At 44.3% G+C, this 17,288-nt stretch overlaps 1 non-coding gene across 1 annotated transcript; it reads right to left on the reverse strand.

The window, feature by feature from the left end:
- Positions 1-793: 793 nt before the first annotated feature.
- On the reverse strand, positions 794-901 carry LOC129403912 (U6 spliceosomal RNA). The gene has a single exon (XR_008629553.1). It is a non-coding gene; the product is annotated as a U6 spliceosomal RNA (small nuclear RNA).
- Positions 902-17,288: the final 16,387 nt, after the last annotated feature.

Raw genomic sequence — 17,288 nt, forward strand, 5'->3', positions numbered from 1 at the left:
ACAACACCAGTTGCTTTTGTTCTTTTGGATGTGGGCCAGTCTCTGTGGTGTGAGATGATATCTCATTGTTGTTTTGATCTGCATTTCCCTGATGATTAGTGATGTAGAGCATTTTCTCATGTGCCTGTTGAGGCTCTGTTTAAAGGAACATTCTCATCTTTGTAATCTGCTTGGTCTTATACAGGGCAAGTTGGGATGCTTGAGTCCTAGGAGTTGACCCTAGCCATGGACAGCTGGAATCGGTGGTTATATACTCTAGCTTTCTTTCCCATATACAAGGCAACTCTGAAGTCTGTTGAACATAGTATCCAAGAGTTCTTTCAAAGAACTGAGCTTCCGGTTGTTGGTTATAGTGAGCAGCTCACGAAGGACCCTGAGTAGATGCTTCTTTGCTTTCTCTCCCCTTCCCATGCTCCTCTTGGTGCTTCTGGAGATCACCTCTCCAGCAGACACCTTGCATGTCAATGATTGTTTCTTCTTCCCAGGAGACTCCAACTAAAACAAGGAAAGACTGGAATATGAACTAGCATTTCCACCAACAAACAAGGTGGAATCCACTTAATGTCTTCGAGTCAGGTTCAAGGTGAAGACTGCATGGAGCACATATACATTCCCAAAGTCTAAAAATACTGTGCATTTCTCTCTGTCTGTAAGAGAATTACTGCTCTGAGGAGAAGATAAGACTCACAGGTAAGACATTTCCTACCAATCTCTTTAAATTTCCCTCAATGTTGTGGGCACAAAGCCCATATCCTCTGAAATCAGACCACGCATGACATTCTTTATTTTTAACAAATGTATGGAACACTCTACAAATATGCATGCATGTCATCTTTGCTCAGGGGCCATGCTGATCTTCTCCTTGTTGCTCTAGTTGCATATGTGCTGCTGAAATGAGTACCAAACCCAATATTTATAAAGTCTGGTAATTTGGGGGAAGGTTTGGAAACTATGAAAATAATCACATCATGTACTTCATTATTTTCACCTTGCCTATTTCCTTTATTGCTGAGCCCATCTCTTTCCATAGAGCTTCTTTAAGTTTGGTTCTGATGATTTTCTTCCTAGGAGAAAGCCAGTGAGGCTGGCCAACCTTCTCCAGGACTCTTTGGAAATTGAATTAAGCAAAAACTTCTCATTTTAAGAAATGGAAGCAGAATTTGACCTTGAAGTTACTATTGATTGCTTTTTATCATACTTCCCATTAAACATGGTGGCAAAACCCACTGGCTCAACTTTTATAATCCACCCCAAATCCCAGGACCCCTTAGTTTCTTTTTTATCACCATCCTGACTTGACACTAGAATTTCATGTCTTAATTGAACAGCTTTGATCAGTTTTCACTACTGCCAAACTGTTTCCCACACAGAGGCATGTTATCTTCTTTTTTTAAATATGCATATACAAAGTTTATTATTTTATGTAATATTTTTTTCTCTATAAAACACAGGACTATGAAACATAGGACTGGAGTAGGGCATTTGCCCTGCATGCGTCCAATCTGGGTTTGATTTCTCCATCCCTCTTGGAGAGCCTGGCAAGCTACTGAGAGTATCCTGCCCACACGGAGAGCCTGGCAAGCTACCTGTGGCATATTTGATATGCCAAAAACAGTAACAACAAGTCTCACAATGAAGATGTTACAAGTGCCCGCTCGAGCAAATCAATGAACAATGGGACGACAGAGCTACAGTGCATAAAGCACAGAGAAACACCAAACAGACTATACTCCATTAAACTGCATATAAATTATTAATGCTTGCTCCATAAATGCTCTTCAAGTAGTCTCCAATGTTCAGGATCTCTTGGATTTATTACTTTTCTTTTCTTTTTATAAATTTATTTTTTGAATCACTGTGAAACAGTTACAAAGCTTTTGGGTTTGTGCTGGTCATACAATGATGAAACACTTGTCCCTTCACCAGTGCACATTTTCCACCACCAAAAACCCCAGTATGCCCCCTATCCCACACCCTCTACCTACTCTGTGGCATATGATTTCCACATTACTCTCTCTCTCTACTTTGATTACATTCAATGTTTTGACACCCAACCCACCATTATTTTTTGAGATTTTCCCCCAACACTCAGACCTGCCGAAAAGGCAACATTAGACAATTTGTTTTCTATTGCTGATTATGACTATCATATGATGTTTTGAAATTTAGTAATTCTAAAATTTTAATAATTAAATCTGGAGGGATTTCTGCCAAAAAGCCTCTGGGATCATGGCCGTTAAGCAGCTTGATCAGTAGCCAGAGGGACCATTCGTGGGTGGTGACTCGGGTCTCATTGGGGCAAGGGAGGACAAGGGCCGGCTTCACCTCCATCCCGTGAGGCCCTGCGTGTCTTGTCACTGCTGGCCCATACCTCACGAGGCATATTATCTTTATAAAATTGTTGGCTAGGTCCAGAGAAGTAGTATATAGGTTAAGATACTAGCCTTGCACTTGGCTCACCTGGTTCAAGTTCCCCTGAACATCTTCAGGAATGATCCCTGAGCACAGAGCCAGGAGTGGGTCCTGAGTACTGCTGGGTATGGCCCCAAACAAGAAATCAAAACAATAAAATTGTTGACCATATCAACATATAAACTCTTTATTAAAAACCCTCAGGAGGCATCTCATCTCCAAATAAAATGTAGACTCTTCTCTCGACAAGCAAGGCCATAGTTGACCTTCTTCAGCACTTTGACCTTGGCCTCCACAGTCCTTTTCTCTACTTACTCTGGTCCAGGCACACTTTTCTCTAATTTTCTTAACCTACCAAGCAAGCTGACAACTCAGTGCCCTGGCACCTACCATTTCCCCTGTCTGGAATCTTTACCCCCAGATTTCAGCATGAGTCATCCCTTCCTGGAATTGCTATTCCAAGAGACCTTCCTTGACTATTCATATAAAACAGTGCTCCTCACTTGTTCCCTGCAGTCTTAATTTTCTTTATTTATTTGATGTTAAAGTTGATTTTTGTTTGTTTATTTTTCCTATCCCTACTAGCCTATAACTTCTTGAAAACATGGAGTCTTTTTATTGCTGACCAATACTGGATGTCTGATGCCAAACAAATAGAAGATCATGTATCAACATTTGTTGGTAGGAATGAATGAATGCATATCAACCTTGAGAAATTGGATTAACACAGTAATACTATAAGGGTGATGATGATGATAAAGAACCATCATTGACCTTGAGTAACTTGCTCCAGACACTCTACCATGTCACTCTAATATTTTGAAGAGAATAACGGTTCCTTTTGGAGGGCTCCAGTGTGACCTTCCTAGGGTCACAAACATGAAGTGGAAAAGTGCATGGGACTTTCTTGACATTTACTCTTATAACAATAAGATTTATAGCCCAAGTGTTGGTGTAATGCTTTCTTTTACTTTCACATGTCAAACATGGGGGTCCAGATCCTTGGTACCAGGGAAGGAGAAGCAGGCACTGTGCACAGTGTGGAGGGAGGGGAAAGGAACTGGAGCGAATGTGGGATGTGGGATGGACCTTATTTCATACCTTCTGGATCAGACCCCAACAGGGTCAGGTTGGGGAATACTAAAGCAATCAAGACAGGTGACTGTTGAACTTATTTGTCAGTGAAGGAACATCTCTCTCCCTCTCATCTGTGTGCTTCTGGGTAAGTTTCAGGACCTCTAGGCTTACCCTCCAGAAGGATGTTGGAACCATGTCTGGGACTCCAGTTCCTCCTACTTCCAGGATAGCGCCTTCCGTCAAAGGGGAGCAGGTGCTCTGCCTGGTATCTGTGCTCTCCAGCTTTTTCTGCCTCTCTCAGGTTTGGCCCAGTGGGACAGCAGCCTGAAAGATATGCATGTTTCACCTTGTTGCTCCCTTGGAGAATCAGTTGTCTATTCCCAATTCCACTTGGTTGGTCTCCAGAATATGTATAAAGGTGCCTTGAAAAGAATTTTGGGGTGCAGCAAGGGAGCTTTTAAGCAGTGTTCAGGTTGCTGAGGGCCTCTACCAGGGACACTTGGCCAGCTGTGTGGGTGGTTCAGTGTGAGGGTCTGAGAACTCAATACTTTTGGTGCCCTAGGGTGTGGGGGATTATTTGGGTCACCCTGACATCAGTTCTCAGGGGGCCTCCAGAGCAACCCCAGTAATATTCAGGAAGTCATGTGATATTGGGCCGAGCATGCACTTAACTGTCCCTACTTGGAGAGATTTTAAAGAATGCGTAAAAATATTGAAGCCAAGGAAATGGCACAAAAGGACTAGAGTGCACGTGCGAGCCCCAGCTTCAGTCCTGGCACCCCAACACTGCTGAAGTGCTTCTCTATTCCCCTCTCTTAATAAAATAAATTTAAAAAACTTCCCTTCTCCAATGTCTAATATAGTTCAGCATTTTAAAAAGGGTTAGAGTGCTGCATGTGATTTCACCTCTGCTTGGGTGTGAATAATGTGATTCCTCTGTATGTGTGTGTTCGTGTGTGTACATGCATGTGCCCCTGTTGTGTAACAGATTCACAAAATACTCTGACAGCAGCTTGATCATCAAGGAAAGTGTGGTTCATTTGCAATCATTCTGGTCTTTTCTTAGAAGAATCCTATGCGCTAAGTAGTAGTTGAAGGGAATTGATCTTTCTCTCTCTCTTTCTCTTCTCTCTTTTTAACAATCACCAGCATACAGTATCTTTAACTAGTGCCTCTGATGCCTGGGATTTGGGGGATAATGTTATCTGCTCCTTCAGCTAGCCTCCCACCTCTTTCTTAGGTGAATTGGGCCAGGGTCCAAAGGAAGTGCCTTTATAATGCAAGGAAGTAAGTAAGGGGTTCTGGGTCCACAGTGGGGGCCTTGCCAGGACTGCTGGCTCCTGTGATCTTGACAACTACCTTGATGATGTAGTTGTCACATGCCCTGGGGCACTTGGGCATAGCCTGCTACTCAGGACCTCAGAATCTCTCCTCACCTGCCATCCCTATGTATAATTCGCTTGGGCACTGGAACATGGCATGATCTGAAACACACTCCCACCTTCACCCCATCAGCACTCACCTCTATGTATCAGGGCTCTCTGCCCGCTGCCCTCCACTCTGAGGAGGCCTAAGGAGAGGCCTGCCCCTCCCAGTAGCCCTGCTATTCTTCACCTCCCAGATTCTCATACAAGAGGCTGTAAAGTCTTTCATTTAGCTCTCAGTTCTTTTCTTTTTTAATTTAAAATGTTGGTGGTGATGGGAGGGTGGGCAGTCATACTCAGTGGTACTCAGGGACTACCCCTGGCTCTGTGCTCAGGAGTTGCTCCAGGTGGTACTTGGGAATCATGCGGTACTGAGGATCAAACCCAAGCTTCCTCCATGCAACACATGTGTTCAACTCACTGAGCTATCTCCCTGGCCCTAGTGTTTATTGCTACCCTGAGAAAATATCTCGTTTATCTATCAGTGAAACTTCTTATTTGGCTTCCTCTGGGGGTACCCACTTTCCTGTTTTTTGGGATCCCAAAGCTGGGTAAGCCACTCAACAGCTATTATAGGGTTGGGAATCAGGTGACCACCCTGCACCTGGATCTTAGCTCCTTAGTTGTGAGCAGTGTGGCCTAGGGCAAGTCATGTGGTTTCTGTGGGCCTTGGTTTCCTCTTGTAAAATGAGAATAATAATCACTGTATCACTGTATCACTGTCATCCCGTTGTTCACCGATTTGCTCAAGCAGGCGCCAGTAATGTCTCCATTCGTCCCTGTCATGTGCTAGTGTAGACCGATGGCGTACTGGGGACTCTCTCAGGATCAGGGGAATGAGGACTGTTGCTATTACTGTTTTTGGCATATCGAGTATGCTACGGGTAGCTTGCCAGGCTCTGCCGTGTGAGTGCGATACTCTCCATACCTTGATGGGCTCTCCGAGAGGGACAGAGGTTTTTGGGGCAACCTCTAATAGCTTTCACAGGTGTTCCCAGTGTACCTAATGTAAGCTTTTGGTCAACTCGCATGTTGTAATGACCTGCACACTGACAAACACGCACCTGCCTGTGTCTCTGGGCAGCACCTGGGACATTTGCGGCCTCAGGTTGATCTCCCTGAGGTTGATGGCATGCGCCCGGAGGTTGTTGAGCAGCTGGCAGAGCAGGACCCTATTGCAGAGGGTCTGTAGCAGGTCGAACACCTGTGCTGAGTCCCAGGTCACCCGCTGGTTGGCTGACAGCACCCCACAGTGATGAGCCACTGTGCGCACTGCCACCACGGCTCTATGTCTGATGGCACTGTGACTAGGCCTGGCAGGGCTGATGATAATAATAATAATGATAATGATAATAATAATATCAGCATTTATGGGAACTTAATGATACTGAGTGTCCAACATATGTTTGGTGATTGATGGGTTGAATGAATTAATGAGTAAATGAACAAAACAAATGAGCCAGTTGGTGAATTAGACATTACCATTTACGGACAATGTAATTTTAAAATAAATATATTGAGTCACACGATAACAAAGACATTTATGATTGAGGTTCAGGCACATGTTGTTCTAACACTAATCCCTTCATTGGTGCTTACTACCCTCCACCAAAATCCCTGGTTTCCTGACCACCTCCCAGCCTCCCTCTGTGGCAGGCAATTTCCCCTCCCCCATTTTCCGAGTGTTCTCTTTCCTAACTTATCTCTCCCCAACTCTGCCTTAGGGGCAAGCTCCCTACTGGAGACCAGTTTTCCTTCCAGTTCTGTTGCCACTGGGCATTTGATACGCTTCTATGGGGCTTCTTTATATCCCACATATGAAAGAGATCATTCTGAGTCTGTTTCTCTCAACATGATGCTTCCCAGATCCATTCACTATGCTGCAAAGCAGTGTTAATATATAGGTGAGCACTCTGCCAGACTGCCTGGTCTGCACAATTACCCTTCACTAAAAGCTCCTGTTTCCATACTTGCTTTTCTCTGAATGACAGCTTGGTTCTGTCTTCTTACAGAAGGTGAGGTCTTCAAGCATGGAGACTGGATCTCCTCCTATTTCTTCATAAGATTGGCAGTTGCTCAGCAAATGAGCATGGACCATTATGTCTTATTTGGCTAAAATGAGTTTTGAATCCCTGTGAAGAGAAAGAATTAATTCAGACTTAAGATGAATCATGGGAATGGGACTGTGGGACAGCTTCTGCCCCATCCCTGGCCACCTAGAAAGCTTGTTCTGTGTCTTTAATGTGGAAACAGCTCAGAGTAATGGAGTTAATAACCAGCCTGTGGAATTCAAACAGGGACTGGACTTAAGAGTCAAATACAGAGAGGGGCCTGAGAGAGCACGGGGGTCAGGCACTTGCCTTATATGCAGCTTACCCCAGTTTGATTCCTGGCACTGGGTGTGGTCCCCAGGGGTCACCAAGGTACACTTAAGCACAGAACCAATAAAATCCCCTGAGCACCACCTGGTATGGCCAAAGCCCTCTCTCTCATGACCTCGCCATACCCCACCCCAAAGATTCAAACACAGAAAATTAAGAGAAAAATACCAGGACAAAGAAAGAGGGGGGTGGGTAAAGTCTCCATTAGTTGGTTATAGTAGGAAAATGATGGATGGTTGTGAGCAAGGCTGTGATTATGATGTATTGGTGGGATTATACACTAGCTCTGTTCTTTGAGTGCTCGGTGACCCTTTTCTCACTGGTACAATTAAGTGTCTGCCAATCATATACAAATGTGCTTTGGGAGCGATTGTGAATAGTTCAACAAATTCAGTTCCATCCCTTGGGATGGAACTGGGCTATGATGGACCACAGGGATGTCTTCCTTAAGCATGGAAGAGTGTGCGTGACAACACGTTCGTGGACCTTCCTAAGGGAAATGACATCACTTGTGTTGATAAGGACGGGGACTTCATGTTGGTGGGCTTCCAACAGAGCCAAAGATAGCCAGCACACACACACATTGGCCATGAGAAAGTCTGTGAGTGAAGTTCTGCTTAATAGATGAGTTGGATAATAGAGCAAACAGACTACTTAGTTGTGGAATTTTGCCAGAAAGTTTTGGAGAGAGACAATCAGTCTCTCTTGAGGTGGTGGGGGCAGGGGAGATGAAATGAATGAAAGAAGCAGGGAGTGACCAAGTCACAGGAATGTTGACAGACAAGAGTATGCCCAGGGAGCTTGTAATGTTGAGGGAAGTTCCAGCCAATTCAGTCCTGGAGCTATATGGTGGCTCTCGCTTCTTTTGAATGGGACTATCTGGATGGGATCTTGTTGCTTTTCTGTGATCAGAAGACCTTGCTTTATGCAGAGAATTTGACAAAGTGTTAGCTCTAACTAAGGCTATGATGAAGCCAGTTCTCAGACTGCTTTGTGCCCCTGGATTCCCCGGGAATCTTGTTAAAATGTACACTCCTGGGGCCGGAGTAATAGTACAGCAGATAGGGTGCTTGTCTTGTACTCAGCCAACCCAGGTTCGATCTCTGACATCCCATATGGGCCCCTGAGCACTTCCAGGAGTAATTCTTGAGGACAGAGCCAGGAATAATCCTCTAAGTATCACCAGCGTTGGCCCCCAAACAAAACAAAACAAAAGCAAAACCAAACTAAAACAAAAGTGCCTTCCTGGGGCTGAAAGGATAGAATAGAGATTAATAACTTACCTTGCAAGTGGATGATCTTGGTTAAATCCTGGGACCAGCACTGCGTGGCCCGCAAGCACCAGGCAACACTAGGAGTGGCCCCTGAGCACAGAACCAGGAATGGCCTCTGAGCACTGTGCACTTCTGGGTTGGGTCCAAACTCCCTTCCCCACAAATGCAGGCTTCTGTTCAGTAAAATGGGGTTGAGAGTAAGACCCTGACTTTGCAAGAGGTCTCAGCATCAGCTAATGCTGCTGGGTAGAGAACACCCTCTGAGGAATAAGTGTTTCAACAAACAACACCCACATGTGCACACATGTAAACACATAAACACACACGTGTACATACACCATCTATTACAAATTACGTTTTCTCACCAAGAAGTTATTTGAGATTCTATTACCACTAATGGATTGCCTTTTTTTTTTTTTTTTAGTATCACTGTGTCACTGTCATCCCATTGTTTGTTGATTTACTTGAGCAGGCACCAGTAATGTCTCTATTCCTCCCAGCCCTGAGAGTTTAGCAGCCTCTCCTTACTCGTCTTTCCTAGCAACTGGAGGCTTTTTCAGGGTCAGGGGAATGAGACCTATCGTTACTGTTTTTGGCGTATCGAATACACCATGGGTAGCTTGCTAGGCTCTGCCCGTGCGGACGGGATACTCTCGGTAGCTTGCCGGGCTCTACAAGAGGTATGTATGTATATATATGCGGCTGTGTGGTCTGCATGGTGGCGGTTGGACAGTGGAGGTCGGCTGCCAGGGCTGAGTCCCCTGGGGTGGGGAGGGTTATCACCCGCCCCCTTTTGGGTCACCCCAAGTGAAAACAGCCTGGCGCAGAGTCCCTTTCTTAAGTAGGGAAATTTTATTATAAAGGAGAATGGGCCAGAAATATAGTACAGTGGCAGGGTGCTTGCCTTGCATGCAGCCAACCTGGGCTTGATCTTGGCACCCCTTATGGTCCCCTGAAGCTCAGGAGTGTTCCCTGAGCACCGAGCTGGGAGTGACCCCTGAGCACAGTTGGGTATGCTCTGAGTCAGTAAAAAAAAAAACAAAAAAACCACAACATTAAAAACGAGAGTAAAGAAAATGCATTCACAAGAGAGAAAGTGGGCTTTTTCAAAGAGAAGAGAAAGCTTTAGAAGGTGAAAAATAGGAACTGGACACCCCAGGTTGGGATGTGGGTGATTTCAGAATAGAATGTGCCCAAACTTGTCGCTTTTCACTTAACTCATCAACAAAGCCGAGAAAGAAAATGATGACTTCGAGACCCAAATGCTCCTAATTTATTTTTTATTAGGAAATTACGGTTACTTTTTTTTTATTTCAACAACAAAACTCAGCTTTAAAAAAAATTCAAGGATTTATTTAGTTTCCTGAAATTGTACCCTTAAATATCTCCCTAGAGAGGAACCACGAAACAGTGGGGGAGAAATGGATTATTCAATAAGTGGTGCTGGGCCAATAATATAGCAACTTAGAAAAAAATCAATTTAGAGTCTCATCTTACTGTATTTGAAAATAAATTTATATGGATTAAAGAACCAAGTATAATATTAGAAAGACTATAGAAGCATGAATACTCTCCCGACAGGGAATACTTAATAAGGTTAAAGGAGTTGAAGGAAATTGTAAGTTACAGATTTTATGAAATAACATTTAAAATTTTGGTCTGTAGTCCATTTTGGTTCCATCTCACCAAAATTATAGACAAATTAAACGGTTACAAAAGAATATAAACATTACAGTCTAGGGACAGGAAGGTTCGATTAACTGTGTTGCATTTGTCAAAACTCAGAACTGTACCCCCAACAGAGAAAATTTTTCTGTGTATTAAAAAATTAATTGAAAAAGGAAGAAAAGGAGCAGTGAAAACACACAAACATTAAAATAGCAATCAATCCACTGGGAGGAAAATATTTGTAATATATACAAACAAACTAAAGGTTGATGGTTTTAATACATAAAAGCATTTTCAATTTGGTAAGCATGATATTAATATCTCAATAGACATATGGGTGAGCTAGCAAGTCCTAAAAATTTGTAGTGAAAATAATAAAATACAAATGTGCTTATAATCAGTGTTTTAATGTTCCACTCATCAAATTGGTCCAAAAAATGGGAATGCTATATGTTGGCAAAATTGTAGTAGGGGGTGGAATAACTAATGACCTCCGAAGACATTCATGCCCTAATACCTACTAGAGACTATCTGAGAACATTTTGCCATTACACTATAAAATATTTGCAAAGTTTTTATTTGAAAAATGGAAAATGCTATCTTGTATAAATAGTACATTAAGAAAAAAAGTCAAGACCTAAAATTATATATTCACATGTGATCTCAACTATGGCAAGCCCACAGAAATAGGTCTGAAAAGATACAGGCCAAAAATATTACTTGGTTGGAGCTTATTGCTTTTATTTATTTATCCGATTGTTCCTTCTTTTCCATTTTCTCTGTAATGAATGGTCGTCTGCTTTTTAGTGAAATAATTATCAATATCAGGAAGTGGCCTCTTTGGCAAGGAAAACAGAGATTATGGAGCTTGAGGTCCAAGCTGTTGCCAGACCTTGAGTGAAGGAGATCTGAGGAGATCAATTAGGGATAGGAAGGGAAGATGGGGGGAGGACTGCAGGGGTCCTTCAAAGGTTTAGCTACTGGAGGTGGAGGATGAAGGGAAGTGAGGGGTGACCACCTGCCTGTTAAAAGTGGGTGTCCAAGAAAGAGCCCATGGCAACTGGTTATCACATTTGGAAAAATATCAATTTACATCTTTATGCAATTCACGAAATCTCTTTAGAAAGAGAAGTAGAGTAGGCACTGTTAAGTATTTGCCCAAGATCTGCCCCACTCGCCCCCTGCCCAGCTCCCACTTCCTGTCAAACCCTATCACTGTGCTGCTGTCTTCTACTCACTCCATGCAAGTCAAGAAAGCATGTTTCTGGGGCCGGAGCGATAGCACAGCGGGTAGGGCGTTTGCCTTGCACGTGGCCGACCCGGGTTCAATCCCCGGCATCCCATATGGTCCCCCAAGCACCACCAGGAGTAATTCCTGAGTGCAAAGCCAGGAGTAACCCCTGAGCATCGCTGGGTGTGACCCAAAAAGCAAAGAAAAAAAAAAGCATGTTCCAGCCCTCGCTGGGGATGAAGAGGGAGAGGGGAGGTTTTGACTAGTCCAAGCCACTTATAGAAAACTCTTCTACTTCTGTCAACATATGTTTCCAAGAGCTGGATTTAACTCCTGAGATCATAGAGCTTAGAATAATGCCTTACACTTCGTAAATGTGGATGAATGAAGCCATCGGCAGCTGGCATTACCTTGGCAATTGCTACTGGTCCAGGAAGGGAGACAGGACCTAGTTCAGTACAATTGAAGGGGAGGGGGAGGAGGGTGGGGGAGAAGAAGGGAGGGGAATAGAGGGGAGAGCAGGGACAGGAGAGGAGGGGCGGGGAGAGGAAATGATTATTGTGTGCAAATAAAAATTTCCTTTTATTCTTTGGACTTTTCTCTGGGGGCCGTTTTGTCACCTTGTGATGCCAGACCTAAAAAAGTCCCTTGCAGAAGAGGGTAGAACTAGGGGACTCTGGGAAATGGAGTTGGAGGGTGCAGTATCTCTGTACTCCCAGCTCTGTGAGTCAGTGTACTTCCTTTCTCTCTAGGACCCTTTGTGTTGGGATTTCCAATGAAAGTGCAACAAGAGTGCAAGGAAGTTTAGTGGAAAACTGCAAACTATTTAGAATGTTTAGAATCCCAATTACTAAGGGCTTACCCTTAGGTCAAACACTGTGCTGAACACAATAGTGATGCAAGTAGTTCATAAATGGGTATGAATTTTCATACAGAGAAGTAGCTAGCTGTTCATTAGATTGACAGGATAGGATAGTTAAAGTTTTTTTTGTGTACGTGGAGGTCCTAGACAGGTTATGTATTTGTGTTTTGTGGGCTAATGTGTGATTAGGGAAAGTCTTGTGTTTAGACATGCCACAGTTGGGCTGGAGCGATTGTACAGCGGGTAGAGCATTTGCCTTGCATGTGGCTGACCTGGGTTCGATTCCCAGCATCCCATATGGTCCCCTGAGCACCACCAGGAGTGATTCCTGAGTGCAGAGCCAGGAGTCAGCCCTAAGCATCACCTGGTGTGACCCAAAAAGCCAAAAGAAAAAAGAAAAAAAGATAGATATGCCACAGTTAGGATGGGGTAACATTACAGTGATAACCCACCCCAACAACTAAGGTTTATTTATTGGTGTGTTACATGTTCATCTTGAGGGTAGGGAAGGGGTTCTGGTCATTGCAGCTCTTGGGGATCTAGTGATGGTGTAGCCAAAATATCATATGTTACTAGTATTTCTGTTGGAGGGAAATGAAACTCCCTGGAATGTGTCATAGAGGTAATTAAATACTTCCACCCCACCCAAAGTGCTGTGCAGAGCCAGTTCCATGGTGGAAGCAGTCGCCAAAGCCCCATGCTCAGAAGCATTCTATACTTGATTGGTTTAACACGCTGCTGTTCCCATCTTGAAATTAACAATTTTATTTATTTATTGATTGATTGGTTGGTTGCTTTTTTGGTCACACCCAGTGTTGCTCAGGGGTTACTCCTGGCTCTGCACTCAGGAATTACTCCTCGCGGTGCTTGGGGGACTATATGGGATACTGCAGATTGAACCCAGGTCAGCCACGTGCAAGGCAAACGCCCTACCCGCTGTGCTATCACTCCGGCCACAAAATTAACAATTTAAAATACCCCATGATTCCTTGATGCACACTCACATTTTTATGTACCCTGCAAATTAGGCAGCCATCCCTGGTGTTATGTCACACTACTCTTTGGCTAGCCTAGATCTCAGGTTCCCTAATGCCTCAATGGTCAGTCCAGATCCCCTGACTACAAGGGGGCAGAAAATTGCAGTTCTAGTTTGTGCCAGAGTTAAGTGATAGGAATGCAAGTTAGTCACAGAGTATCTGTCTTTGATTTTATGGAGCTACGGAAAAGGTTTCTCTTGATATGCAGAACTCCACTTGGGTGGTAGAACTTACAGTCTCAGGATCTTTTGTTAAAAAAAAAGAAGAAGAAGAAGAAGGACAGATATTTAAACTTCTGTTCGTGGAGATTCAAAATGAAGAAAATCTGTTGGAGTGGATCATTTCCAGAAACGGGGGAGAACAATGAGTTTTTAGAATTAGACTGGGTATCAAGCTCATCCTTCCAAACCTGGGGTTTGGAAGGAGACTTTGCTCTGTTCCAACTCCCTAACACAACTGTGAAGTATGAAATAACATGAGTGAGTAGGAGATGCAAAGCAAGAAAACTTCTGTTTCAAATCTGGATATGGGCCACCCCTGAATCTGGACTCGGGAAGATATCAGCTGTGGCCTCCGATGATCAATGTGGTCTTGAGAAGGCCTGTGAGACTTATAATGAGAAATTACCACCTCAGAAATGATCGGAACTCAAATTCTCTCTCCTGTTGATTTGTAGAGACAGGAATGGTTCGCCTTCCGGTGAATGAAAGGCTCCAATGTTTTTAGAAAGTTTGTGAGGAGGAGCCTGCTTAATGGACAGGTGCTGAGGGCCGGGGATGTCGCTCAGCCATAGAGAACTTGCCTTTCTTTTCCAGCTCTGGAACCACAAAACAAACAAAATGATCAAAACAGAGAAAGATACTGGACTCCTAATTGGACTTGAATAATCACTGGAGACAATATGAAAGGAGAGACTCTAGATCATGTTCTGAGTTGGAGAACATCTCCTAAGATGACTCCTCAGCTTCTCTGGAAGGATCAAGTTTACGAAGGATTGTCTGGAATAACTTGCTCAATTTGGGAGGCGCATTGCTCCTAGTTCTTGGGGAAAGCCAGCCAATAAGTGTGGGATCACAGAGCAAGTTCACAGGACATGCTGTTGGAAGCAGCTAGGGTAGAGGGGGAGTGGGTTCAGGGCCATGGGCTTAGCCTGAGAGTGAAGTCTGTAAATGTTGTGTCTTCAAAGACCTGCTTGGATTCATGGTATACAACAGCCGTGTGGAAGCTGGGGAGCCTATTCAACTCATCACTTAGTCACCATAAGCCAAGGCTCCTCTGCGTTGTGCTGGGAAGTCCAAGACTTAGTGTGCAGAGATAGACCCAGTGCTTGGATTTGACTAAATGAGCTTTCCACTGGATGCTAGTGGTGCCTTGGAATGGCCTTCAGATGAGTGACTCTTAGGGAAAGTTCCACAGCTCTTACTGGGGAAAGGTAGACAACCATCCACCAATGGTTGTGGAAAGACTTTTCTGTGGAAAGACAGGTGTCTGCTCTCACAGGGTCCTCTCTGGGCTGCCATCTAGGACCATATGTCCTTCAGTGGCTCCAGCTGTAAGGACACCCTTATTTAGTACCAGAGTCTGCTCTGTCTGCCTCCCTAAACCAGTTCAGAGCTCTCTCTAGCAATAGTTGATAAGTCCCCAGCCTCCAACACGGATACTGCTACCAGAGAGCCTGCCCTTTCTCCTCAGCACTTAGAGCAGTGTTTGGGTAAGGAAGGAGGCACTGTCTCTTTCTTAATTGACAGAAACATACTTCTTGAAGATGAGGGGTGAAAACTACCAACAAGGGTCACAGTGCAACACCAGTGGATTTAGGAAAACCACTCAAGATAGGAGGGGCCCTGAGCAGCTCTAAAAGAAAGCATGCTGATTGGATTCTTCTAAATTGAGACCAACATGAGGCAAGTCAGCTTGGGTTAGGAATACTCAGTCACAGACTTTTGCTTTTTCTTCCCTTCTCCTCATCCCCCCTCTCTCAGCACCCCCTCTTCCTTTTCTTGTCTTGCCTCCCTGATTCTTCTTGACCCTGCCCTCATTTGTGGATGAGGCAGAGGGTCCATGAAAGAGAAATTCACTTGACATTGGCCTATGACTTTTGACCCATCTCCCAACCCAACGCCATGAGTTGCTCAGGCAGCAAGTCTTGGAGAGCATCCATCCTTTGCACTAGACGTGGTCCTCCTGGGCCCAGTTCCTTAGGGTTCTGTCCATTCCTCACTCCTGTCTTCCTCTTAGTCTCTTTCTCCTCCCTTAGTCCCCATTCAGTCCTGTCTTTGGGATTTTTCCAGACTGTGGTCTCCTTTTACAGATTATCCTATTAGCAGTCTGACTGTCTATTTTTCATTACTGCTTAAGAGATTTCCCTGGTGTCCCACAGCCCTGGTAGAATCTTCCACATGACTTGCAAGACCCTTTCTGATCTATCTATCCTTATCTTTGTGGCCAGTCCTCTTCCTCCAGTACACCCCATGCCCCCCACCCTGTGACCTCCTGCTTATGACACAGCTGTTTTCCAAATGACTTCTCATCTGTCTGTGCTCTTCTTTCTGTAGTTCCTTCACCTCAGATGGCTTCTCTCCCCAATTTCAAGAGTGAGTCGGATGATTATTTTCTCTCTGAACTCTTTCTTGTCTTCCTCAGGGAAACTACTTCGGATTTTCTTGCCTATTGCTATCCCTCCCTCCTGCTCCCAATATTCAGCAATGGCTTCGAACTGCTAATAGCACTACTGTTATGTTGCAACAGTGTTAGATTGTTTGATGGGCAGAGCTTTGTCTAGAATCTCTTTGACGGTAAGGTTCTTCACAGTGCTTGCCACAATGTCCCTTGGGTGGACACATTCCATTAGACTCACCATCCATCTCAACATCCTTCAAGTGCTCTCTCTCTCTCTCTCTCTCTCTCTCTCTCTCTTTCTCTCTCTCTCTCTCTTTCAATGTAGTCACAATGATCCAGTGCTCTTTTTATATAGAAAGACTGGAAAAGCAAAATCCACATCTTCCCAGACTTCCCTGAAGCTAGGATTCTGAACGGAATGGAGGAAGGTCAGCTTTTTGCTGCTTCCACTGGTTCTACTGCCTATCAGGCTTTGACAATAGAGACATTGGGCCTCTCGGTTGTTTCCCAGTGGCGACTCATGAATTTCATGGCTTCTGAGAATCAGGGCTCAGAGATTCATGCTCTGTTGGCAGGAGACTAGAGAATGTGGCCTTATTCTAGAACAAGCAGTTGCACTGAGGACTTGTGACCCCTGGCACCAGGCAGTCGAAGTTTTCCTGGAAACAGCTCCCCTGCTGAGCTAGTTCTGCTGTTTTGTTTTCAGTGTCAAGGTTCTCTCAACCCTTCCAAAAGTTTAATAAGTGCCTAGTTTCTTGCTTTACATCCATTTTTTCCCCCTGCTTAATGCAATTTGCAGTTTCTATTTTCTGTGACTGATCCCTGGCTGATAACATACATTTGTAAAATATCGAAAGGTCATCTGGTTCCCATCCGGTGGGTTCATTACGTAAAGGACAATAGTGGACATAGAAAGAGAATCAAATAAACCACAGGTAGAGCCAAGACCAGTGCCCGGGACTCTTGTCTCTTAGGTCTTCTGTCTTTTACACTAAAGTAGCAATTCATCGCCCTCATCCCTTCCTGCCCCACTTTCTAGAATACTTCTGGGTGAAGTGAGCTTGGAAGGTGATTTTAACATTTTACTGCTGGCCAACACAGAGTCTTAGGGTGTGTCATTGCCCTCAGATTTATTTTTGAGCAGCACTGGCCTCACGAAAGTGCAGGTAAAGCATCACCGTACAGCCTCTGTTGGGTTTCCTATGTTCTCTCCAACTTGCCTTTCTTTTCCCTCTTGAAATTCTCTTCCAAGGAGGTGCTAAGAGATCCTATTGGTGCCCTGTTTACATGCCCATGGGCTGCT

The sequence above is a fragment of the Sorex araneus genome, chromosome 3 (genome assembly GCF_027595985.1).
Source record: "Sorex araneus isolate mSorAra2 chromosome 3, mSorAra2.pri, whole genome shotgun sequence".
Classification (NCBI taxonomy): domain Eukaryota; kingdom Metazoa; phylum Chordata; class Mammalia; order Eulipotyphla; family Soricidae; genus Sorex; species Sorex araneus.